The sequence below is a fragment of the Crotalus tigris genome, unplaced genomic scaffold (genome assembly GCF_016545835.1).
Source record: "Crotalus tigris isolate CLP2741 ecotype Arizona unplaced genomic scaffold, ASM1654583v1 scf7180000018282.538533, whole genome shotgun sequence".
Taxonomy (NCBI): domain Eukaryota; kingdom Metazoa; phylum Chordata; class Lepidosauria; order Squamata; family Viperidae; genus Crotalus; species Crotalus tigris.
In genome coordinates, this window is record NW_024096923.1 from 498,051 (window position 1) to 525,789 (window position 27,739).

Consider the following 27,739-nt stretch of genomic DNA (forward strand, 5'->3'; position numbering starts at 1 on the left):
CAATATCCTGTTTTTCATGCTCTTGTTAAGGTTTGATTTCCCATCAGTATTTGAAATATCTTTGTCAGTTATATTTTTCTCAATATTAATTACATTTAATATTACAAATGTTTTATTCATATCAATCTTCCTCTTATTTTCATATTTCCCATATCAAAAAAAGAAAGAAAAAAATGCTATTTTAGTTCTAAATCATATCTTTCATTATAAAAAACTAATTATATCTAAGGGTTATCTGTTCTTTTAATCTTATTCAAACAAGTATTTAAACATATAATGCCCCCTCTAAAAGGTCAAATTTTCTGGTTTTTTTAAATCTGACTCTCGCTTTCTTTCTTCTTCGCCAAGTAGCTTTCCAAGCCAGGGCAATTAGATCACCCAGGAATTTTCTTTCTATTTTTGTGAAAATTGCTTGACATGAGGAAGACAATTTAGGTAGGGTATTTTGGGGGGGGAGGGGAATTTCACCCATTTATATTCCTGAAGCAATTCCCTGTTTCTTTCTCCCTCAATTTCTCTTTTCATTTCCTGTCTCCCAAGTTATGACATTTCACCTAATAGCTCTATATTCCATTTTTAAAAATCTTCTTCCTTGCCATCAGATGTATTTTGCAGACCTAAGCGGTAAAATATGTTTTGCATTTTCATTGTTATGACTAAGTCTTGCAGTTTTTTGTTTGTATATAGTCATTTATATTTCCCTTCTTTTATCTCGTCCATCTCTAAATCCATTTCCTCTGTTTCGTCTTCTGATTTCTGGTTTATTTGTTCATACTTTGTGGTCATTATCTGGGAACTTTCTAGTTATAGATTTAATTTGAAGATTTGCTCATTTATATTATCTAAATTGTTTTTAGTCTCATTATGGTTTCTTTTTATGTCCTCTTTGTATGCAACAATTGTTTGGTGAATTAGTTGTAGCATAAAGTATATTTCCTTCTAAAAAGTGTTTGTTTTTTGGAGACTTCCGGTGGATCTGCGCGGCGATGGCGGCTACTTTGTAGCTGTCCTCCTGGGTAAGTGTAATGAATCGCTATGAACAGCGGACACCAGCTGTTCAGCGGTTCAAAATCCCCCTCCCGGGCAAAGGGGGGGGAAGAGGGCTGTCTGAATAGTGGTAGAGCCTCTTACACACCCCCAATATTTTTTGGGGGGTGAAAAGAGTGCTCCCACGGAGTTCAGACTGTCTCCGCTTCCCAGCTGCTTTTGTCCTTAGGGACAAAACAAGCCGTTGCAACCACCTCCATGTTTAAAGAGATCTGGTGAGTTTTTTAGAAGTGGACAGAGTTGACTGGAGGATTAGCTTTTACTTTCTTTGACTTTATATGGATTTTTAGTTAAAGATTTATTTTTACGTTTATATTCCCTCTTTTTACTTTTTACTTTTTGCTGAAAGGGAAAGTAAAATGGCGATCGGCAGACTTTCCGGCATTTTTTTTATTATTATTTTTATTTTTTCTTTTGGGAAGCTAGAATGGTGATCGGTAGGTTTTTTGGTGTTTTTCTTTCCCTTTCTCTTTTCTTTTCTTTTTAATGATTGGAATGGATGTTTTATTCTTCTTTTTTTTTTGATGAAAGTGAAAATAAAATGGCGATCGGCTTTTTTGGATTTTAGAAGCATAATTATTTTTGTTTACTTTTAAAGGCAGGCTTCCTGGTGTTTCTCTTTCCCTTTCTTTTTCTTTTTAATGATTTTTTTTTCTTGCTGAAAGGGAAAATAAGATAGCGATTGGTTTTTTTGGATCTTAGAGGCATTATTATTTTTGTTTAACTTTTCTCTTTTGTTTTTTGTATTTTTTTTTTAAAAAATGGAATGGATTTCTTTTTATTTAATTCCTTTTCTTTCCCTTTTTTTCTCCCTTTTTTATTATAATGATCTCCCTTTGAAGGATTTATTGATTTTTTTTTCTGGAGTTAATCTTTCTTTTTCTTTTGTTTAATTTTTGTGGCCCCAAAGTGTTTAGTATTTTTTTTTTTTTTTGCTATAATGACCTCCTTTTGAAGGTTTTTTGAATTTTTTTTTTTGGATTTAATCTCTCTTTTTCTTTTGTTTAATTTTTGTAATTCTCAAGAAGGAGTAAAGATTTTTTTTTTAAGATGGCTCCAAAGCGTCCAGGGATTCCTACAGCTCCCAAATCAATAGCCTCACCTTCTTCCTTGGCTCAGCCAATAATGGTGAAGGATCTGCAAGATATGATGGGAAATGTTATATCTCAAATTAGGGCAGAAATGAAAGAGATTTTAGAGGAAAACAATAAGATTTTGAGGCAAGATATAGTTTTGGCTTTAAAAGGAGTTGCCTCTGTTTTTGAAAAGCTGAATTCCCGTGTGGAAGAGGTAGAAGAAAAAGTGGAATTGATGGAGGAAAAATTTGAAAGTATGGAAAAAGAAATGGAAAATGAGATTCTTATGCTTCAATATGGACAAATGGAATACGCCTTAAGAATCAGAGGCTTGAGAGAGTCTTTGCAAGGAGATCTGAAAGAGATGGTTGCAAAGGACTTTGCTGTGATTTTGAATAAAGAAAAAGAGGAAATACTTAGTGAAATTGAAAAATTATTTAGAGTTAATTCTGTGGTGGCAGTGCAAAAGAATTTGCCAAGAGATGTGGTAATTTACTTTGGGAAAAGATCCCTGCGCAATGAAATTATACAAGCTTTTTATAAAAAGAGATTTCAAATTGCCCTACAAGACGTTATAATTTTAAAGGAGATCCCATCTAAAATTTTAAGAAGAAGAAAGGAGTTTGCTTTTTTAGCAGATGAACTTAAAAAGAGACGAATCTCGTTCAGATGGGATGTTCCGATTGGAATGGTGGTGAATTACCTGGGGATATGTTATAGACTTAATACTGTTTTTCAAGCAAAAGATTTTTATACTTCGGTCCTGGGGGTATGTTCATCGCCATCTACTAAGTTTAAAGCCTTGGAAGAAAAGAATGTAGAATTATACCCTGAAGAGCCTATACTTATGAAAATTGGGGAACCTCAGCTTGAGGGGCCTCAACAAGTTCAGATAGAGGAGCAGAAGATAACTTGTGCAACATATAACTGTAAAGAGAAGCAGCAACAGAAGAAGGTTAAGGAAGCCTCACATCTATTCTAAACCTGCGGGAGAAGCAAGACTTATAAAGATTCGGGTGCAACCCTCAAGGGTAAAATTGCTGTCTGAAGAAATGGAAAATGGGAAATCTCAGTCTGAGGGGCTGCAACAAGCTGAGAGGAAGGGGCGGAGGACAACTTGTGCAACATATAATAGTAAAGAAAAAGACCAACAGAAGAAGGAGTTTAAGGAATCTTCACATGTATTGGCTTCTGAGCCGGCGGGAGAGTCAGGATTTATAATTTCGGAGCAACTTTTAAGGGCAGATCTCAAAGCATTTCTTTTGAGCCTTATGGATAAGAGAGACTGATAAGGATGGAGATCGAATGAAAATTTTATATGGACAATTGAGACTGATAAGGACTGTGTTTTTTGTGGATGGAACTTACCATTGGTAAAGATTTAAATGTTTAATGTGTCTATTGTGGATGGAATTTATTATTGGTAAAGATTTAAATGTGTATAAGGGAATTTTAATGTTTTAAGTTTTAAGTAATGTTTAAAGTTGTGTTTTGGAGGGAGTTTATAAAGAATGATGGATAATAATATAAGTATGATATGAAAAGGTTTGGAGTATATTATAATGTGTTCAATGTTTGGGTTTTTTTTAATTATTATTATTATTTTTAAGATGGAATTTGTTATTGGTAAGATTTTAATGTGTATAAGGGGATTTTAATGTTTTAAGTTTTAAGTTATGTTTAAATTTGTGCTTTGGAGGGAATATAATTTGTTTAATTAAATGTATTCAGATTTGCCTATGATTTATATTAGATTTTATATTGTAGGTATAGATGTTTAAACAAAGTAATGTTTAAATTTGTGTTTTGGAGGGAGTTTATATAGAATGATGGATAACATTATAAGCATATTAGAAAATGTTTAGAGTATTTAATTTAAGGTATCCAGATTTGTTTAGGATTTATATGTGTTTCAAGTTTTTCTTTTCTTTTTCTGGAAAATTTTAATTAAGCCTGTACTCAACTCTGGGAAGGTTGGGGGAGGGTTTGGGAGTTTTGGGGAAGTGGGGGAGGGTAAGGGAGGGTGGTGGGGTCTGGGGAGGGGATTTGTTTTGTAAAATTTAAAAAAAATTTCAATAAAAAAAGTGTTTGTTTTTTCTTGAGGCATCGTTCCTGGAGATCCTCTAATATCACCAGTCTCCATAAGAGTAGATCAAAATTTCCTCTAGTTTTTTGGTCTTTATATGTAGCCTTTATAATCCAATAGATTCCAGAGTATAGGCCCAGTCCTGAAAGCAATATTTTATAGTGATCCTTTGTCTCAGGCATCCAAAAATTGTCAGTCAGACGTTGTAATCCACAATGTTCAAAGTGTTCAAAATGTTCAACCTCCCTGAAAACAGCTCAAAAATCTCTCCCTTGTCATAGTCCAAGGTCAAATTTTTCTTTCTCTCCCACTAGCTCCTGAGGTTAAAAGTCCAATCTCAGTAGGTATTTATAATCCAAGGTCAGGATGATAAGTATGCCAAAATATTTTCCTTTATTGCCAGCTGTTCTCCCAAGCTAGGAGTCACCAAGCAGCCAGGAAGCAAATTATAGTGCTGTACACAAATCCACTACTAGATGTCATTCAAAGCCCATTTTCTACTTTTAAGACAAAGGATTGATTTCTTATATTTCACCTCAATGTTTTTGTTTCTTTTCAAAGAGAAATTCTTAACAGTTATCTCAGTTTTCAGATTTATCAAAACTGTAGCTTTATGTTACTTCCACTTCAGTATTGTATGTTTCTGTCCCCCATAAAATTAAAATACCGCTTCTGTTCACATTCAGAGGTTTTAGCTTTTGGGGAGCCTTTCCCAGGAAATTCAGTTGTAAAATAGTAAAGATTCTCACCCAGTTCCAAACATGCTGTTTACAATGTGTTAATTGGTGCTTTTTCTTCTTCAGTTGTCAGCAGCTAACGGCCAGCCATAGGAATGTAGCCAGTTTTTCCCCTGCTGGTTTGGAGGGCTTTCCTTAGATGGAACAGAAAGACTGCCATCTCTCTGTGATCAACAAGGCAACCCTCCATTACCTCTTCAGGTGACTTTAGGCCCTTTTTAGGGCTCCCAGCAGGGCGAAGAGCCCTGCCTTCCTGCGTCCCATCCCACTGTGATGCAAAACCGGAAGCCCATGATCCAGCTCTTTGATTGTATTGGAGAAATGTGTTGAGCTGAAGAGGGGAAGAAATAGAGATATTCCATATTTCAATATTTTATTTCTCTTTTATACATGAAATAAAATGAATAATAAAACAACTGGAGTACCATTTGAACATATTTTCATCATCAAAATCATCACTGGTCAATTGCAAAAAGCAGCTTTATTTGGAACAGCTTACATCCAGTGATGATACCTTTAATACCAACAACATCTGCCTATCCCAGGACCTTGGAAAGGTCTCACTAGTGGAAAGAAAAACCAGTCCGAACATTTGGCTGACTACACAATGCACCATAATAATCAATTAACACCATGAAATATCAACATTTGCCCATCCTAGGTCCTAGGAAAGGACTTGATAGGTGGTTAAAAATGTCAAGCCCAGTCTGAACATCTGGCTGACTTAACACCATGAAATATCAACATCAGCTCATCCTAGGTCCCTGGGAAGGACTTGATAAAAAGGCCAAACCTGGTTTGGTCTAAATATATTCGCATGCCTTGATACATACCATCCAGAAATAGAAACCAGTAGTTGCTGAATGGAAAGGCATCAGTTTTGGGGGAGGATTCAGTGGAGTGAGAACATAGAAATCAGAGATCCTTCCTCAAATACTAAAACAATCACCGTTCAACTCACATGCACAAATGACACTCAGGAAAGCCCTGCCAATATCCCACAAGTAGGCTTTGTTTGTGATATGGCCAGGAGTGTGTCTTTCTCTTCATCAGTGGACATCCCTAAATGTGGATGATCATTCTCAGCTGAGGACAGGTTTGCTGATTTCTGCCAGACATCCTTCAGAAAACAATTGGAAGATACTTGTTCCCCAAAGCATCTGTAGAATAACTACTTCAGAACCAGAATCTTCAAGGTTTTTCAGAATCCCTGTTTCAAAGGAGCTTTGTCTTCATCTTTGTATTTGTATTGTTGGCTTTATTTACAATGTTTTATTGTTCTCATAATTTTTTTTTCGTTTTTTGAGAGGAAATGCAGTAGAGAAATAATACATATTATTTTTATTTGATCTTATTTATGTTGTTATTTCTTCTTACACACTTTGATCAACATTAGCCTTTAACTTTGTTTTCTTTATCAACTGAAGAGTAAGAGGGAGGTCAGGATTGCTTTGTTGATAGTGCCCACATCCAAAGGAAGCCCAACTAGCTGTGTCATATTCAGTAAGAAAAACTTACTGGTTGATGACCAGATTCTTGCTGGCTGAGTTTTGTTTTTTATCTGCTACCATGATAGAGGCAGCCTCATTTTCTTCTGCAGAAAAAACCAAAATCAGTGTGATCTACTGTTAAAACTTATAATTTTTCCTTTATTATGTATTTATCTTTTTTTTAAGAGTTAGCATTTAGAGTGGACTTGTCAAATTTTAAAACCCTATTTCAAGATGTTTGCTATTTAGATACCTTGAAATTCCTTTAGTAATCTTCAACAAAGGACTTTGAAGGTGGTTACCCCTTTCAATGACAAAATGCATAACCCTACAAGGAGACACCTGCAGCATTAAGAGAAGGGCAGGCGATGTTGTAGGCATCTCCTGCAGACTTTTTGACAGAGGCTCCCCTGTGCAATGTGGAACATTTGAAGACAAAGCTCTTTTCCCAAAGATGCTGCCAGTCCTTGATGGGAAGGATGAAACTTTCTTAAATGAAAGAGAAGAGCCCAACTGTTGAAGTGGGGAAACAGTTTACACCCTTGTCAACTTGGAGTTTGATGATGATACCTTTTCAATGCAGAGTTGCTGTCATGTAACAGATTTAATTGTACGTGCCTACTGGGGAATATCCCCCCACTAAAATTAATGTGAAGAATTTTTGAGTAGTTCTTATGAGCATGTTTAGGTGTACTTATTTAGCATGCTGGATTTGGGAAATCTTCAAAGCTTTGGAAATGACCTTGATTTGACAACACTTCAATCAAATCATCCTGTCAAAGAAGGACATGAATTGGGTTGTGGTTGGTGAATCGGTGTGGAGGTTCCTTTGAACCTGCCAACTGAAGCAGAAGGCTTTGATGTGCTTTGTAGTCGGTCCCAACACTTCATGGATGTAAGACCTCTCTGTTTCTTCAGGGGTTGATACAGGGCATCTACAGTGTTGCGATACTACTTCTATATAGAGACAGATCCCCCGAGGGGGTCTGACATTGGCTAGCTACTCACGTCAATCAGTTTATACATCATTAAATTCTTGAAAATCAGAGTTGTTGAGAGTGACAAACTTGGGACTGCTGCAGGCTTCATTCTCTTTCTCAACATTCAGCCTCTTTAAAGTGGCTGGTGATAAGTTGCCTTTGTGCTGTTTAGTGACGTGTTTGCTCCTAAATTAGTTTTTCAAGGAAGAACTGGAAATGCAATTCAGATCTTGGCACCCTGACTAATTCAGTAGGCATTCCAGGGTCAAACTTTGTTTCTAAATTTTGCATGGCTGCAACAGGCTGAAGTTTTTCAACAATGATTGTATGGTTGCCAGGATAACATATATGTTGGCTTAAGCAGCTACTGCTTTTAAGAATAGGGTATGACAAGGCTACAAATGCTGCCATTCTATGCCAGGTTTTTTTTCCCCTAGCCTGCTTCTCTTCTTGGTATTGTATGTCTCCATGCCAGCCTCTTTCTACTAATTAACAATTGTCAGTAAGCCATAATTCTGATTCCTGCCAATTATGAAGGGGTTTTTTCCAGGAGAAGTCAAGTTTGCCAATATAATTCCCTCCCCTAGTAAAGGGAAAGTAACAGGAGTCATTCTTCAGTGTTAGCATACCATCCAGACAAAAGAAATGAAAAAGTAAGAGTTTATCTTGTAAACAGTTTTTTTTTTTAAATTTTAAGTTGAAATAAGCAGTTTCTATAAGTTAGGCTCTTTATCGGATATATCGAAGGTAGCTTTGCTATTTTTTTTCTCTCATTTACCGTTATTAAATATTTGCTGGTATCAACTGAAGTTAGGAAGGTTAATGCTCTTTTAAGAGTCTACTTTCTCTGTTATTTTTATTTCCATTCTACCCAAAGTTGAAACAGCTGCAGGCATTTTGAGGCCTCGCAATTATAGCCTATAGATGAACTTTTTTCCCCCCCAAATTGAATCTTGAAGTGGCTCAGATCAAATAAACTGTGCTTGAACCTTGAATTGCAGACTCAAATCAAATCATGCCTTCTTGACATTCTCTGATCTCCAGTTTGAATCACATCAGGGAGGATTCTTACAGGTCTAATATATTCATGCCCTTTCCAGGCTAATATACACCTTCCACATACTGAAAGAAAATGGGAGGTACTATAAGGTCAGGTAGAGGAGGTCAACCAGCAGTGCAACTGCACAACCAGATAAACATCCAGTGAAAGTTAATGAGAGTTTTCCATGTGTACAGTAAGAGGTGTAGCTCTCCCAACCCTGAGAGATGCCTCTCAAACTCTCTCTTTGAGCTTTCCTTTACACAAAGAGAAGATGGTCCCACAATTGATTGAGAGACAGGGGTTTAAGAGAGGTGGAGCTGGCCAGCTCCATTCCAATGCTTTATCAGAACGACACTGTTTAGAATAACGATGTAATATTAAAAAGGTAAAGTTTTCCCTGTCAGTCATATCAAACTCTATGGAACAGTGCTCATCTCTGTTTCTTGGCTGAGGGACCCAGCGTTGTCTGAAGACAATTTCCCTGGTCATGTGCCCAGCATGGCTATATGACAAAGGTAAGGTGACCAACCGTCCTCCTTTAGGGAGGACAGCCCTCCTTTTGTGAGTTCTGTCCTCCCTCGAAAAGTGTCCTCCTACATGTCCTCCTTTTTGATATTTGAAGACTAATCTGCAGGGCTTTTTTTCTCTCTCATAGAACACTCAGAACGGCGTTCCGGCACCTTTTTTTGATGGTTTTTTTTCAACTTTTGCATGAGCTGTGCTACTTCCCCTATTGGCTTTTGAAAGCGAATAGGAATTGCTGCTGAGCACACCAAAACACCTGGCCAGCAAACTTTGCATATGTAAGTTGTCTGCAGCGAAGGCGAATTGGCAGGAACTTTGCACCCCTCCCTGCTACCCAACTACACCATCTCCTAGTTAGTCCCAAAGATACATGGAGGAGACTGGAGCGGTGATGCCACAGTAACTTTCTCTTGATCTTCGGCCCTGCTAGAGCAATAATGGCTGCAGGCGCAAGAGGCAGGGGCGGCGGGGCTGCTATGGGCGGGAGTGTGAGAGGCGGCAGTGGCCGGCTGCCCCCCGTGCCCCCCGTGCTGTGGGAGCCACGGGGCTGCACAGGGTGGGAGGTGGTGCTGGCGGGGCGGCTGCAGGTGTGGTGTGTTGATGGCGGGCTGCCCCCCGGGCTGGAGCCGGCACAGCTGGTGCTTTGGGAGCCACGGGACCTTGCGGAGCAGCAGTGCTGGCGGGTCGGCTGTGGGCGGGGGCGCAGCATGTAAGCATAATTATAATATAAAATGTTATTGTTACAAATGTTTTTATTATGCATTTATCATATTATAGTGTATTCTGTATTATTGTTTCAATGAATAAAATATTTCTTTTATTTACAATATTTTTTTCTTTAATTTATTTGTGTCCTCCTTTTCATTGTAAAAAAGGTGCATGGAACACTGTGACCTTCCCACTGAAGTGGTACCTATTAATCTACACGCATTTGCATGCTTTCAAACTGCTAGGTGGGCAGGAGCTGGGGCAAGGAATGGGAGCTCGCCCCATTAGGCACAGCTCATAAATATACGTAATATTACATATATTTGAAACAGAATACCACCACCACAAAATTGAAAGATGATTTTCCCCCTCTCTCTGTTTACTTACTTCTCTAAACAAAGTTTTAAACACCGTATAGAATGAGAGATGCTAGATGTTCATTACAAACCACAATAATGCCAACATGATATACATGTCATGCCAGTGGTTAAGTGATGCATTTATATGATGAACTACGATGTCTAATGTGTGTACATAAAACATGTCTCTACACAATTTGCTTCCCATTCTTTCCCCCTGTAGATGCCGATAGGCCTGATTCACTAATGCCTAAAGGTGCTGCAACAATGGTTCATTTGGGTGGATTGCTGTAGCACACTTCCATCAAACCCATAATGCAGTGTTTCTCAACCTGAGCAACTTTAAAACGTGTGGATTTCAACTCCCAGAATTCCCCAACCAGCCATGCCACAATAGATTCATTTTACTTCTTTTTCCATCTGTATTAGGAAATAGGGAGAAAGGAACACTCAGCAGCACAATTTGTATATAGCTTTCCATTTTTCAATACTAAACATTCAGTTGGTCAGTGCCTAATGTGTACATAGCTGTTTATTATTTGTTAAATAGTAATTAAATAATTAAAGCAGAGCCAGGTTTTAAGGCTTTTCAGAAAAGCCAGGAGTGCGGGGGCTGACCTCATCTCGGAGGGGAAAATATTCCAAAAGGCGGGGGCCACAGCAGGAAAGGCTCTTCTCCTGAACCCTGTTATCTGAAATGTATGTATTTATTCGAGTTATAGAGCCATCCATCTCACAGCAGGGACTCTGGGCAACTATCATAAGATGCATGCTTATCCCGCAAATTACAGAAACAGAGACAAGGTATCCCTGGAGAACATTGGTACAGTTCTTTCCCATCTCTGTGTGTTTTTTTTTAAACCAGTGAAAAGATTAATACTCAGGATTGCTCAAGATTCAGAAGCAGGCAGATGCCTATTGATAAGACAGCAAACTGAAATCTATTTGAAAAGAAATGAATATTTCCCCCCCTCACTATCCTAAATAAACAGATGTTCTTCCTAATCTCCATTCACTTTACTTACTGCCTTATCTGTGACCTTTCTTTTGAAGGCATTCATGGGAGAGAATAGCTGTATTTATCTACCTGCTGTCCCTCCATCTGCCTGGGCTGCAAACAAATACTCACAAATTATATTTTCTTTGTGCAACTTTGAATGACAGGAGCATTTGCAAAGTCTTTTTATGCAGAGAATGATCAGACATTATCTCCTTGGTATTGAGCAAAAATTTGAAAGCTTGTCCACATCTGGACAGTTTATCCAGCAGCAGTTATCCAAGCAGAACTTGGATCTCTGAACACGGATATTCGTGTCATATCCTCACACAGAAGGACATCTTTATTCTGAGTATTAATCTAAACATTAGAATGCTTCTCTGATCTGCTAAAGCAAATTATATGGTTATTATTTAATTATATAAATAGCTATAAGCCATGTTAAACTCCGTGCACATAATTCTATGCAAGGACTTGTTTTAATCCTGCTAAGTCATTGTCAGTCTTGCAGTCGATTCTTGATTTATTTTCTCTTCTGGATCCATAAACCAACCTATAGTTGCCAAAAAAAAAAAAAGAATGATTTATTATCTGGAATGGATTCAGATGTTCAAATAACATGCCCATGCACACACGCAGACACCCAGGCAAAACAAATTGTACCCTAGTGTTATGTGTAAGCCCAGGACATTTTTTTTTCATGGCTAACATAACATTAGCAATTAAAGTGCAATAAACCCAGATCACACTAAAAAAAAAAAAAAACAGCAGCACTGGGATCATTTTAAATGAAAGCCTGTTGGAGGAATAACAAATTATACCAAACAACAGCAGATTGTCAACTATCAGGGACTTAGTAACACTTCTCAAGAAAGCAATCTAATATATATGACTTTTGAATTTCTATTTTACTACTGAAAGATTTGAGGCTTCACCCAAAACTGCTTTTTCCAAAAGGAAACTGGACTTTCTTGGTTTTTTAAAAAACATTTTGCTTCTCATCCAAAAATCTTCCTTAGTTCTAACTAACGGTGGGGAATAGAAGGTCTTATATTCTTTGCAGTCATCAGGTCCTTAACACTCTAAGGCAGGGTCTTCAAACTTGGCCCTTTTATGACTTGTGGACCAACTCCCAGGCATGCTGGCTGAGGAATCCTGGGAGTTGAAGTCCACAAGTCATAAAAGGGCCAAGTTTGAAGACCCCTGCTCTAAGGGTTGGTTCTTAGCTTTCTGAGAGTCCTGAGGCCACTCAGTGGTTTATCTGTATCTTCAGAGTCACCTGAATGAGAGCATAAACAGGTGTGGTACCTTCTTGGGACTGCTGAAAGGACTGGGTTGTAGACAGGAGATCAGTGGTGTTGTGTCCCTCCCACTCTGTTGAGGGAGGGCTGTTCAATTTTAATATAGATAGCCTATTTGACTCCTCTTTCAGACCCCTCTGGACCTCTCTGTCCAGAATATGAACTATGCTGTCTTCAAAGAGTGAACTTTGTCTTTCAGATCCAGATGGACTGCTGAATCTTGCCCTGATGAGTTGGTTATCCAGTGTTGTGCCATGTGTTTGTATATGTATTTCTTGTGCCTTTTGGAAAAAGCACCTTTTGGGGCAACCAGGACCTGGATGATTGAGAATCTGCTCCATAGATATTTGAGGTTTGATGCATTTCCTTGGGAGGGAATGTCTCAGCTTGGGCTCTATCTCAAAAAATGCCCTCTTTGGCTGTCAACCAAATAGATTTTATGGCTGAGCCTTAGGAAATGGTTGGAAACACCCCTTGTGAACAGGGCCTCATGCCCCACACCCAGACTGCCTCCTGAGGGAGAGGTTCTTTTCATCCACAGATTGAGATGCCCTGGTGAAGCATGGATGGCTGGGGGATTGTGGGAGTTGAAGTCCACCTATCTTAAAGTTGCCAAGGTTGAGAAACACTACCCTACTGCCCCCCTTGTACATATAGAAAAAGATTGGCCTTTAGATGAGAGGAAAGTATGATGGCCTAAGAAACGTTGCCCTCACAGTCTACTCCTCAGCACACAGTTCAGGGGTGGATGGTTTCGGAGTTGAGATTGCTGGCTCCTTGCCATTCTTTCCCTTCCCATCTAGGTCATCATCAATTGCCGCTCTGAAAAGGGACAGGCAAGTGAGTCAGGACTTAATATTCCTTTCAATTCAAAGTCATCCATATAGCACAACCTCTATAGGGCTGGAAAGTTTGCTAAATTTCTTCATCAATGATACATTGGCAGGAGAGAGGGGAGAAATCTACTAGCATCTCAAAGTAAACAAACAAAACCAGAAAACAAAAAGCATTTTTTAAAAAAAAAACAGTTGGGGGTTCTGTTCAAGATATAAACCTAGAGAGAGTTACTCTTTTAACTCGGATCATGTCCTAAATTCAAGGGGCAGGCTCTGTGTGAGATCTCCAAAGCAGGGACCTGCCAACTTCCAGGCCCAGCCAGGCTTATCTTCTGATCCCAGACAAAGTCTACCAAAATGTTTTTTCCTAAGTTTAAAATGTCATCTTAGGTGGCAGTTTTCCAAGCCTTGAGTATACCTGATTTCATGTTTCTATTTCTGCTTGTTGGCAATCCATCTGTCAACTTTGAAAATGAGCATGGCTGCAGCCATTTTCCCTACTCATTTTGATTGACTCATAACACAGAAGGAGGGGGGTTTGCCAGGTGCTTCGCTGGACTAAACAGATTTTCTCCCGTGGGAACCAAGGTCATCGACTGTTCCTGGGACTTCAGGCTGGGCGTTTCGTGAAAAGCCCACCAAGAAGATGTATTGGGGAACGTAGTAGCTTGCATAGCTTTAGGGGGAGGGGATTTCTTAACTTTGTATTGGGGATTGTTATGTGTCTATTCAGACTTGGTTTCACTTTTGATGTGCCGATACTTTGTATCAATAAAGATATTTTTTGTGGAATTTCCAAGCTTCAGACTTCTGCTTTATTTGTCTCTGTCTGTCAGAACCATGACACCATCATCTTCCCCAGTTCTACCACTTAAGTTGTGGACCCTAGCAGTCATCTATGCTTTAGGTAGTGTGATGGCTCCTTATGATGCTGAGGACTGATATAAGCTTTTACCTTCACTGTTGTCATCTACTTTCCAGAAATTAAAAAAGGGATAGAAAGCTGGCTGGGTTTATTGAAACTCTTTCAAGTTGCAAATTTTCACCATGACTTTGTTTAGATACATTCTTCCAGTCTTGGGAATGCATGCAGAACTGGAAGCTGCAACACGGCTTGGATTGTTCATATCAGCGATGGTGCTTAGATATGGAATGGGATCATATTTGATGACAAAACTACAGAAATGTTTGGGTGAAGAAGAGAATTCTTGCAACCAAAGATCCAAGGCATTAAGTAGCTTACATTCCTACAATCTTAACTCATTTTGCTTTACATACTCACAGGTAGTCTGCTTGGGGAGGAATCAGTCTAAGATAAGGATTAGTGTTAGATTTAGGATCAGCATCAGGGATAGAGTTAACTCTCTGCTTTACTGGGTGAAGGATTCAGACATTGGACCAGGAGTAACCAAAACCTTAAAAATAGTGATGATGATATTCTATGCCTTGTATTCAGACAAAAATTCTGCAGGCTCCACTGAAAATGATACTAAAAGCACAACAGCTTGAAATCTCTGAGCAGTAAATGCAAACAAACACAATGAAAACTATTAAGTAACAATAGCATGTCTCCAGATGTTGTAACTCAGACATGTCACACTTGTGACATCACGTGACATCGCACAACGTATTGGGATGGTTTTGCCATTGCTGGAAATGGGGTGGGTGCGGCTTCTGGATGACATGTCTGGCCCATGGGCCGGCAGTTTGACACCCCTGTTGTAACTTCTCAGTACATCTTTAGCTATGCAGGATGGGGCTTCTGGGGGTTGTAGTTCCAATATTTCTGGAAGACACTAGTTCTGGTGAAGATGGATTTACGGTATTTACTGCCTCTTTGTTTTTTAAAAGTATCCCGGGGTTGTAGGAAACATCCCCAGCTTTAGGAATTAAATTCCCTTACTAAGTTTCATGCTAAGGTACTTAGAAGATTTCACAGAAAGATGTAACACAATTTTGTGCACAAGTATATGAGCTTCTGATTCAATTCATATATCTATTGCACCAGACCATGGCCTGCCTTAATGGCCTGTTTAAACATAACTTTAATCATCGACCATAATGACTGGGAACATGTAACACAAAATAAAAACCATGCACGGACTTCTGGCTATACCATCGTGCAGCTGCGGACGCAGGAAGATGAGCTCCGTCTTTCGCGTTTGAATTTGTTCTGCTAGGGGACCCTGGAAAGGGTCGGAAGTTGCCCTGTAGGGATGATGAGCAAGGAGGGGACCCCCGTTTGATTGCGGGAGGGAGGCAGCCCTTCCATTTGATCCGAGGAAGCCCTCCAAACTGTGGGGGAAAGACTGGCCATACCACTATGGCCAGTCACTAAGCTGCTGATAGCTGAAGTCAAAAGCACCACCCAGCAACTTTAAAGCAATGTAGATGAAACTGGGTAAGACCTGACCCTCTCTTTAAGATTTTAAATATTTTTTCCTGTAAAAACTGCCCAAAGGATTTTTCCCCTGTGAGGATAGAGGGAAGGGAATTTTTACCCCAGCCTCTAAGAAAAGTGGCGACTAACTACCCAGGGGAAGCATAGCAATATAAGAACAATTTTATTCTAATTGGATGTATATTCTTTTGAAACTTGGGGACTAAAAGTGTTCCTTTTCTCATTGGATGCATTTGTTTTTTATTTTTTTTAAAAAATAAGACTTGGACTTAAAAAGTTTGGACTTAAAATTTTGGACTTAAAAAGCTTAAAATGGCATTGGTGACATCTTGTGGCAAAGTATGATATTACAATTTGTTATTGCCTAAAAGAGACTTGGCTTGAAGCCCAGACTTCAGATAAAATTTCTTTGACCTTGACAGTTACCACCTGTGAAAAACCCAGCTGTAAAGAAGGGACTTCTGGGCAGCATATCTGGCCTGCTTGAACTATGAATGTAACTGACTTTCAGAGCTATACTTGGGGAATTGCTTTCCTATTTCTTTACATGAGAAACATATGTTATTATATGAGATGATGGAACACCTTGAACTATAAACTCTTACTTGAAAAATAATTTCTACTATAAAGACCACTTATAAAATGTGAAACAGATGTCCCATGCCCAATTACAAAAGACAAAAAACTATTTTTAACATTTGATTCTAAAGTCTTTAATTTAACATACTATCAAGAGAATATGGATGAAGACCAGGAAAAAAATCCTTTCCATGTTGAAATCAATACACAAAACCATCCTTTCAACAGACCAAGCCAATGGAAAAATCAGAAAAGGGAGTGACAACATTGAAACTGGAAAAACTTTTTACAAAAATCAGAAGAAATTTGAGGAAAAGGAAGAACAGACTGAATGGAACGTATCAGGACAATTGCGGGAAATTGGAATAATAGGGAGGCAATTTAACTAATACAAATGGGCTCATTCTTCCAAAAAAAACCCCAACCAAATGGTCTTTCTTATTCCAAATAATATATATAATAATAGAGGGAGAACTATTTGATGATTCAAAGGCACTGACATGAAAGGTTAGCTAGCAAAGGAAGAAAGCCAGAGTAAGGCTGAAGAAAATAATGGCTTTGATTTATTAGAGGGGATATTATATTACTAATTAGAGGGTTGAATATGGTGGAAATAGATAACTTTTAGAAAATAGAGTAATATTATAACTGAATAGATAAGATGTGTAACAAGACTATTAGATTTTGGTATGAAAAGGGAAAAAGGGAGAAGTTGAGATAAGGGAAACTTTGGTCACCTATCATAAAATATTTGGAAATCATAAATACCAGTGTGCATAGGCTAAAAAGTATTGATAAATGTAATAAGAATGTTTTTACTTAGTTGAAAATAATAATTCTATTTGCCCAATATGAGATAACAGATATTACCAGAAAAAAAGAGGGAGTATTTGAGCTTCCAATATTAGACCTAAACTAAAAAAAATAAATGTATATTACTGAATTATTGGTTAACCCAGGCAACACCTAGAATGGTTTCAACTTATTAGAGGGGATACTGTATTATTTATTAGATGGTTTAATATGGTGAAAAATAGATAACATTTAGAAAACAGAATAAGACTATAATCAAATAGATAAGATGTGTATTTAGAATATTAGACTTTGTTATGAAAAGGGAAAAAGGAAGTACTTGAGATAAGGGAAACTTTGGTCACCTAAATATAAAATACTTGGAAATTATAAATAACATATGTTAATTTGAATATTGATGGGAAATTAAAGCTTGGGGAAAAAAGCAATAACAGGACATTGATTGTATATAAGGATCAAATGCAAACACAATTAAGATATGTATAAGCTAAAAAATATTGATAATTGTAACAAAGATGTTTTTATTTAGTTGATAATAATAAGAACTGTATTAGCCCAATATGAGATAGTAGATATTAAGGGAAAAGGAGAGGAAATATCTGATGTTGTAACATGATATTTATACTAGAGACTTATGTATGCTATTGCACTATTGAATAACCCAGTCATCATGTTGCTTTTTAAATACTCAATTGTAAAATGAGAGAATTAATAAAATATTATTAAAAAAAATAAAAATAAAAACCATGCAGAACAGAGGCATGACACTAGGAAATTGATGATTGAATCTCCCTCGCTCCCCTCCTTCTGTCCCTGCCATAAGTATGTTCAATGAGTAATTATAAATTCATCTTATTTTCATCTGTGAGCCCCTTCCCAATTTAAAAGCTGATCATATATCCCAATAACACTATAGGTACCCAAGCAATGAAGGAGGAGGGAAAATGTACCCTAGCAAAAGTCTACATCAATTATTGTTTCAGTGATGAGAACAAAAACTGAAATATGACAGAGGTTTATTGTGTTGGTTGTCCCTGTAACATTTCCCCCAAGAAACCTATTTGCATAAGGGCAAATCAGATGGATGGCCCCATCATTTCTAAGAGATTGTAAGGAATGTCCTTGAGAATTACAGACATTTGAGACCTCAAAACTGTTTCCGTATAAATCTGAAAGGCATGAATGTGTACTTTAAATCAGTGCATCATCTGTGCTATTGAAGATGCGTGAATATTATGTCTGAATAACAGCCATCCAAATCCACCTCATCTTTTCCTTTAGAAGCATCCCAGCAGAATATCAGTGGGAATTCATGAGTGGGAACCAGTTGTTTTTTTTTCGGAACATAATCTGTTTAGCTCTTGGGGAGTTTAGCCTCAGTTCTCACCAGGTGGAGATCTAATGGATAAATATTTCTTCCCGAGCACTGATTTCTTTTCCTCTCAAATATTATTTTCTTTGTCCGCTAAATGATGTGGAAAGGGAGTTCATCTCAAGCTGGAGCTTTCCAGACCACCAGCAGAGAGACTTCTGACTAGCTTTTTAAGCATGTGGCTGGTTGAGTATCTGAGTTAAGAATAAAGCAATTATTAACGGCAAAGGCTTAAAAAAATATTTCTATCTACATAACTTTATGCACTGTTCATTATCTTTCTGCTGGCTTTTCACAGTCAGTTAATAAAAGTTTTTAAAAAACCTTTTGAATTTACAGTTTAACATTTGAATCTGAAAACAAATTTTGAACAAAAATTGAATGGGTTTGATAGATGAGAAAAGTTACTCTGTTTTTTTAAAATAAAAATTTTATTGGGTTTTTCCTGTTTCAGTTTTATTAGGTCTCAATAAAAAAAAATCACTAATGATCCAAAATTGCAACTTGAATACCAAAATGTTAAATATTACTGCACACCAATTACCGTATTTTCCGGCGTATAAGACGACTTTCTAAAGCATTCAAATCAGCTCCGAAGTAGGGGGTTGTCTTATATGCCCAGTCATCTTATACGCCGGAAAATACTGTATCCAGAATAAAGTACTGTGAGTGCTAGATACCCATTGTAAATAGTGTTATAATTCAATTATAACAATATCATCACACATTAAATTTCAAATACCTTAGAAAACCATGTGAAAATGGCAACTTCTTTTTTCCACATTTTCCTTATTCCTGAATTTCAAGTGCTTCCTTTTGCTTTTCTGCACAATTCTGCTTCCTTCTTCCTCACTCATTAATTTATTTCACTTCATCATCCATATTCCCATACCATGAAATCTCCAACAAGTTCTTTGTTACCCTTTCCCTGTCTTCTACCTATTTCTCTTTAAGTTCTTCATTTCATTTAGCAGACTGTGTTGTAATGCTGGTTTCAGGTGTGGCTTGGTAGAAATGAAGACAGAGTCCTGGTATTTGTTTTGACAAGCTTTACGCATTTATTCAGCTGAATAAAGATGGACCCCTTCAAGAGGAAGGGAACTCTGAACACTCTTTGACATTCATATTTATATGTTTGCTAAGTTGTTTACTTAATCACCTGGAAGAGATGGCATGCTCCACCCAGACATGCTGGCAGACTCTAGATAAGACAAAGAAGCTCAGAAATAGCAAACCGCCTCCCTTGGAAACCTCCCAAGGACATTGGGTGGCATCTTAGGAATATTGGGTGTTTCCCGGGGAACTTTCCATGACCCTGAAGGCCTGCTGAGGTAATGGTGCCAACTGCATATAAGTTCCCTCAAGGTTGTCATTAGAATTATTAGTCTGCTGATCAACAGTATTTCATTGGGGGCTAATTGTGGATGAAATGAGTTGACATTGTAGGAGATGACCAGGCTGAGCCTCAGGGAGTCAAAAGCCTCAGTAGCCAAGAGTCCTTTTGTGCCCACAAGAGATCTAAATCCAGCCAACTTTGAATTCCTTTCTATTCTTAATTCCTGCTAATTTCCCTTGACTGTTAGTAGTTCAGATTCTTGTAGAGAGCTTAAGCTTACAATAAATCTTTATACTTTTGAACTGCCTGAGTCTCCTGATTTTCCTGGTGTTGACAGATGTCAGAATGGAGACCTCTCCCCTTGAATCTCTCAGGTAGTCTAATTGTGCCAGAGATCACTGGCAAATCTCAGCCTGCTTAGAAAACAGATACAGATGTAATATGTATGCTACACATCAACTCTCCTAAGTCTATCTTCTAAGTTTTGACACTGTGCCTTTATTCAAATCACAGTCTCCCCTTGCTGGAAAGTGTTATTGATGACTGCACATACCTGACAAAGCCATTCCAATGAAAGAATAGAATAGAATAGAATAGAATAGAATAGAATAGAATAGAATAGAATAGAATAGAATAGAATAGAATAGAGCTGGAAGGGACCTTGGAGGTCTTCTAGTCCAGCCCCCTGATCAAGCAGGAGAACTTATACCATCTCAGACAGGTGATTTCAGTTCAACCACATCACATGGTTATAGATACTATGAAGAAAGCGTACAAGTACCTTAACCTGACTACAGTATAAGGGAAAAAAATTTAGATCTTAAAAGAGTTCAGTCAGAACTCAGATGAAATTAATAAAATCCTCCCCACTTAAAAACAACATTCATTTTTTAAAATGGAGTTTTCTACTTGTTAAGCAGTATCAGTAAAGAGGAGGGCCCCAAATTAAGCATTTATAATAATCAGTTCATTAATTAAAGTATCTATTATGGCTACAGAAGAAAATTAAGAGCTCAACATTAAATTGAACTTTTAATTACTTTTTTTAACCAACAAAACAAAACAAAACAACACACATACACACACAGTATATACTCCTCCCCCTTTTTTTAACAGCGATTACGTAACGGTAATCTTCTGTTATTTACATTTCCCCCCTTATTCTTCTTTAGAATATTTGTCCTTATTGCCCCATTGTTTCTTATTTACATTTTTCTTTCTTCATATTCTGCTTCTTACTAAGAATAATTCATATTAATATTATTATACATTATTATACACATATTTTCACTTTTGATCTTTCCATATTTATTCTCTATTATTTCTAGTCTCCAACCAGTCATACCACTTGTTCCATGTTATATAGTACTCTGTGTCTTCCTTTTCTTTTATCTCTTTTGTTAGAACTTTTAATTACTTTTAAAAGGTTTAATTCTAGGAATGTTATGTCTTAGATAGCCAATACTTGTGCATAGTTTGTATTTATTTTGATGCCATTTGAAAAGGATAACTTTTCAGACATGATCAATTTTGGACTACAACCCTCATAAATTGCATACAATGTGGCCAAAAGTGATTTTATTCAGCATATTGGAGTGCATATAGGGAGCTTCGCATAATGGGCAGCTATTACGAAATATTGGATTGAAGGTTAGAATATTTTCAAATTTAAGGCACCACCTGACATTTTCAACTATGTACTACTAACCTGAAGTGTTTTTCTGTAATATGTTAATTTATAAGTGAGGGGACTCTATTAATCAAAAACATCTTAGAACAAAAACGAGAGATAAAAAGAGTTGCATGCAAAGGCATAAGGTTATTAACTAATAAGAAAGTAAATAGTGATTTCATCCTCATCTGCATAGGGTCATTGCGCTGCCTGAAATCAGGTCTGGACCTGACCGGATGCCTCTGGAATTCGTTAGATGGTTTGTGAGATCATTTTGACTGAGTCTTGGGAAAGGCAATCAAAGAGAATACATCACCTCTCTTTGTAGCTTAAATCATTAGAAGAGAAATGGCATAAAAGGCAGGATTTCCAAGGAGAGAACATTGCCAGCTGTATAAGAAAATTAACTTCAGCCTCTGAAACTGAGACTCTCAGGCCAGTGCCTATCAAAGAAATGGAGCATGAATCGAGTTAGCCTACCAGGGGCAATTGGACCGAACAAAAGGCAGGGAGAAACCGGGATGACCCATATTCAGCAAGATATTTGTCAAGCCGGCTAGAGAGCATTTCCTAATTTGGCCTTGAGGAATATTACTGAGGAGTTGTGGGGGCTTTTAGGCTGAGCCAGGCAATTATCAAAGTTTGCTTCTTCTAACCAGCAGCTTGCCCCTCTAGCAAGATGTAGCTTTCCTATCTATGATTGTGAAGATTCCTATGACATCATGACAGCCAGCACAGTGGCTTGGTAAACTCAGTTTCTTCTGGAAACGAGCCTTTCCTAATCAGCAGAGCCACAATTTGCTAGGAATGTTCTTTAGTATTGACTTAAAGAGCTGTCCTTCTAAGAGGCATTTCCCCCCCCCCCCCACAGTAACACCTTGCTAGAGGAAGCTGCTGGGTTTTCAGAGAGACTGGCAGGCAGTTTGGCAAGGTGGGAAGTGCCTTACAAAACATCAGAGTGGGGTGACCAAGTGGAAAACCTTTACCAGGTAGCCAGTGGTGGGATTCAAATATGTGAACAATCGGTTCTCTGTGTGGATGCCACTTCTGGAAGTTCATTCTGGGCTTGGGCAACAAAAATTATCTACTGGTTCTGCCAAAGTGGTGCAAACTGGCTGTATCCAGCCACTGCAAGTAGCTGGTTGGTCAATGACGGCACTAAAAGACTTGAAATGATAAATTCACATAGTTGTAAAGGGTTGTTTAGGCAACTGACTCCTTGATCGATCTGCAACCACTGATTTGACCACTGGACTCAACAGCCTAGTACAGTCATCATAGCAAGGTGGTTGGAGACACAAGTAAAGATGTGGACTTGATCTAAAGGCAAATTCTAATTTTAGCCCAGAGATATTAACCAAACTCTGGCTCCTTATTCCCTAAGCAGAAACTTTTGCCTTCCTTAAAAGCAGTGCACCTATGAAAACAACAACAACAACACTCATATCCTGTTCTAAACTTAGCACTTCGGAAAAAACTAAGATACTCTTCTAATATGTTAAGCAGGAATGAACAAGAATGGTCTTAAGGGGATCAGTGCTGTCCTGTCTTGTGTTAAGTGTAAGGCAGAGGAACGATAGTTGCAGATAACAAAATTGAACCATCAGCTGCCTGCTGGAAGAGATCACATGTAATGCTATTTGCACATCTCTTACAGAACGTGCCTCCCCTCAGGCTGAGAGGAAAAAGTGATGTTGCTTCCTGCTGATGGAAAGGAAAGTTTGGAGGGCATGGATGCTGACACCCTCCTATTCTACCAAAATCTCATCTCCTTTCTGTAATAGTCTGCCTGCAATAGAAAGGTCTTTTTGCTTTGAGACAGGAGAAAGAGTGCCTGTGGATACTGGCGCAGAGGAATTGTCTTTGAGTTGTTCCTCTGATGCACTTGTCATAGGAGCTGTCTCTCTCCGTGCCACATGGTTATCGGCCACACGTGGAGATAATAGAGAAGGAGATGAGCTTAACCAGTATGCAAAGGTCATCTCTTGCTTTCTCTTATCCTACCTGGAATGAATTGCAGAGCAAACAAATGGATAAGAAAACACAAGAAGAACAGAAACAGAACGTGGTGGTGGAGTGATTAGAATGCAATATTGCAGGCTGACTCTGCCCAACGGCAGGAGTTTGATCCTGAGTGGCTCAAGGTTGACTCACCTTTCCAACCTTCCGATGTTGATGAAATGAGGACCCAGATTTTTTGGGGGGAGGGGCAATATGCTGACTCTGTAAACTGCCTACAGAGTGTAGTAAAGCACTATGAAGCGGTATATAAGTCCAAGTCCTATTGCTCTGTTAGGCAGAAGTTATAAGATATTGATAAAATTCATTGTGTAACTCATGTCAACTCCAGAGAACTTATTGTACATCTCAGCCCAACCTGAGTATATAAGACTAAAGGCCCAACATTCTCAACTGTCTGCAACAACCCCAAAGAATCAAAATCGGTCAGTATGAAATTTTTAAGAAGAGATTGGACAGCCATTTGTCTGAAATGGTATAGGGTTTCCTGCCTGAGCAGGGAGTTGGACTAGATGACCTCTAAGGTCCCTTCCAACTTTATTATTATTATTATTATTATTATTATTATTATTATTATTATTATTATTATTATTATTATTATTAATTATTATTATTATTATTATTTATTATTATTATTATTATTATTATTATTATTATTATTATTATTATTATTATTATTATTATCTTTTATTCATTAGACATGAACCTCAGTCAACTGAACATTCAAATTGACTGGTGCTGATGGTTGTCACTGGTTGCTACCAGCATCCTAGGTGTCAACCAGGTATCTCCTTAAAATATAAAATGTTCCAAGTAGCACAGTTTTTTGTAACATTGCTGGAGTTATTGTAGGAAGCTGCAGTTTCTTGATGTATTTTGCAAAATTTTTGGACATATTTCCCAGTGCCCCAATGACAATGGGTACCACTGTTATATGTTTCATCCATAATCGTGCAGTTTTGATGGCCAGGTCGCAGTATTTCATAATTTTTTCCAGTTCTTTTTCTTCGACTCTGGCATCTCCTGGTACAGCAATATCAATCAACTGTACACTTCGGTTCTCTACAGCTGTGATATCTGGTGTATTGTGTTCCAAATGGTGATCTGTCTGTATTCAAAAGTCCCACAAGATCTGCACCCTCTCATTCTCGACAACTTTTTCCACCCTATGTTCCAACTTATTATTATTATTGTTGTTGTTGTTGTTTTGTTGTTGATGTTGTTGTTGTTATAGTGCGTGCTTTGATTTGCAAAATTAATTTGTTTGTATGACACGTCATGTTTTTTTATTCAAAAGTTTTATAAAATCTTTACATGGGGAGGCCCATATGGGTACAGGGTGTTTTCAGATGAACTGAAAAAAAAAGTCTTTTTTTCCAACAGGTATTAATCAGCCTTCCTCTTAGGAGGGTAGAGCCCGCTTGGTGCAGTAGTTAAGCCATCAGGCTAGAAACTGGGAGTCTGGGAGTTCTACTATCTCCTTGGACACAATGCCAGTTGGGTGACTTTGGGCCAGGCATTCTCTTTCAGTTGACTTTGGGCCAGGCATTCTCTTTCACTTCTGTGAAGGAGGCCATGAAAGAAAGATTTCAACACTTTTCTTTTTGAAATGTTACTTGATTTCCCCCATCCCATTCATTATTTCAATTTAGTTGGAAGATTCCAGATTCAAAGATATAAAGGTAATCCTGTTTAACAGCTGCCTTCTTTAGTGACTGTTCACAGTTGTGACAGTGATGGAAAAATAACTTTCCAACCAATCCTTGCACTCAGATCTTGGCAGATCCGCAAAGCAAAGCTGAAATAAGATCATAGGCACCATTGCAGTCTCACTTGACCTATTTGCCGATCCCAGTTGTGATTACCAAATGAGGACTATCTGTATTCCCTTATGTGGATGATGCCTTATGCCTCTGATGGCTGGGTTTGCTTGGGTCCTTGGGGGAGTCATCATAGCTGGAAAAGACCCCTTTATAAATGACAGGACTTAGTTTGTGTCAGGGCTATTACTAGCTGGCAATATGTTGTGTGCCAACTGCAAAAATCAGGTAGGTACAATGAGTAGGCTATACTTTCACAGAAAAGCCTACTACAGAATAAGTGGAATCTTCTCATTCCTCCATTGTTAAAAAACAATACATGCTTAGGCCAATAGCTGAAATTAGCTGCTTCATACTGTGGGAAGTCAGCCCCCCAGAGAAGGAAATATTAAAAGGGCAGAAAAATATATTTCCTCAAAAGGATTTTAAAAGCAGAAACCAACCCTGCCCCGAAGTCTCTGTCCCAAGCAGAAGCCAGCTCTATACAAATGCAAATGTAAACCATCAGGAAAGTTGGAGCTAGAAGCTAGGAGAAGACAAAGACACCTAAAATCTGCATACCCCACCCAAACTCTAAGAGTCATTAGCCCCAGCACCATCAAGAATACCAGAAAGGCACATCCAGACTCAGGTCAGAAAATGTGACACAGGAAATACAAAGCCTGAAACAGGAACAGGAAATTACTTTAAACAAAAGGCTTGAGAGGAGTATAAAAACCTACTGCCCACATGTGCTCAGCCCTTTCCTCCCCCCTCTTTCCTGCCAGAAACATCTTGCTGTCTGGCTCTTCAATAAACTGCAACCTTCTTTCTAAAGCAGTCGCCATGTTGCTTATTTATCCCTGGCTTGGATGAACCAGGATGAAGACTTTTCTTTCACCAATTCCTATGCACTTATTGCAGATGACAACATGTCTTCCATCACATAGAATCTGGAAGTACGGTTAGGCTAACATTCCATACAAGACTGATTGGCCTTAAGCACATAGTCAGAGTGCTGAGAGCAAAGCTGACTTCCCAGATGGGCTGGCCAAACCGATGCAGAAATAAATGAATTCTTTGGTACAGGTGAATGTTGCAATTAGCAATCTTAAAAGAAGTTGTGAGCTGAGGAAGTGAATGAAGCCCCAAAAGATCATAGGCTTACCACTCTCAAAGAATTCTGGCAGGTTTAATGAGACGATAAGGCTCATTGGCTGGCTCTTTGTGTCCTAGAGCCCATTGACTCATTTAACACCCTTTCCTAACAATATACGATTTCAAAGTGAAATCGTATATTGTAAGGAAAGCACTAGAAATGCCTTGGATTTGGAAAGTGTTTCAAAACTCTCTGACTTGATTTTCTCCTTCAGAACCGGCTAGTGTTTTTCAGTTCACAAAACTCCAAAAGTGGAGTGATTTAAAAGAAGCTTCACTGAATCAAAATACCCCTTCAAAGCTCTGTGTTGTGTTAGAAGTAAAGTCTTCATCCTGGTTCATCTAAGCCGGGAATAAATAAGCAAACATGGTGACTGCTTTGGGAAGAAGGTTATTGCAGAAAGATGGTTCTTCAGGAAATAGCAGAGGAGAGAAGGGCTGAGCACATGGTGTAGTAGGTTTTTATACCCCCTCTAGCCTTTTGTTTGGAAGTTTCCTGTTCCTGTGTCCTGAACTTTGAGGCTATTTCCTGTGTCACATATTCTGACCTGAGTTTAGGTGTGCCTCTATGGTATACTTGATGGTAATGGGTTAGTCCTATTATATCCCAAAAGTCATCTCCTGCTTCCCTGGGGCTGGGCTAATGACTCTTAAGAGTTTCTTTGTCTTGAGTTCCCTGGCTCCACCCTTCCTGATGGTTTTACATTTGCATTTGTATGAAGCTAGCTCTTGCTTGGGACAAAGAAATTTGGGGCCAGGTTTGGTTTCTGCTTTTCAAAAAATACTTTTGGTGAAAAATATATTTTCCTTTTTAATATTTCCTTCTGGGGGGGCTAACTTCCCTCAGTTGATTCAGACAACCTATAAAACTGGGAGACAGAAAGTGTGCTTTCCTTGAATGTGCCACAAAAACTTCAACTGAGATAATTGGTAGATGGAAATACAGAACTGAAATCTCTCCACAGCTGCTGAAATCTTGGAATTTCTGTGCTAGCAAAGCATTTGGCAAGGTTTCCCACAATGCACTTGTTAATATTGGGATGCTACTTATATCTGATGGATAAGGTAGGTGAAGTGACTCTATTCAACGAATCAATGCCTCTGGGTCACTTTTAGCAGGAGACATCCTGTGGAGCATTATAGAGCTCTATCCTAGGTCCTGCATATTTGCTTTATTAATAAATGAGGATGTATCAAGGTTACCTGGAGAAAGCCATTCTTTCTTCATTTCCAATTTGGATATTCTTTGAGTCTTGCCTTTAATCTTTGTCATCTGAGACTCCTGGGAGGATATTGGGTGATGGACAGTTTATGCTGTTAGTTCAGGGAGAATGCAATACTCTTGAGTTTGTCAACAGACAAGGCTTATAAATCAAATTAACCTAAAGAGGATGATGGGGGGATCT

General features: G+C 38.3%; 1 long non-coding RNA gene across 1 annotated transcript; it reads right to left on the reverse strand.

The window, feature by feature from the left end:
• Window positions 1-9,880: 9,880 nt before the first annotated feature.
• LOC120310742 lies at window positions 9,881-19,341 on the reverse strand. The gene is made up of 3 exons (XR_005557447.1): window positions 19,092-19,341; window positions 13,065-13,170; window positions 9,881-11,600 (listed from the first exon to the last, which is right to left on the reverse strand). It is a non-coding gene; the product is annotated as an uncharacterized LOC120310742 (long non-coding RNA).
• Window positions 19,342-27,739: the final 8,398 nt, after the last annotated feature.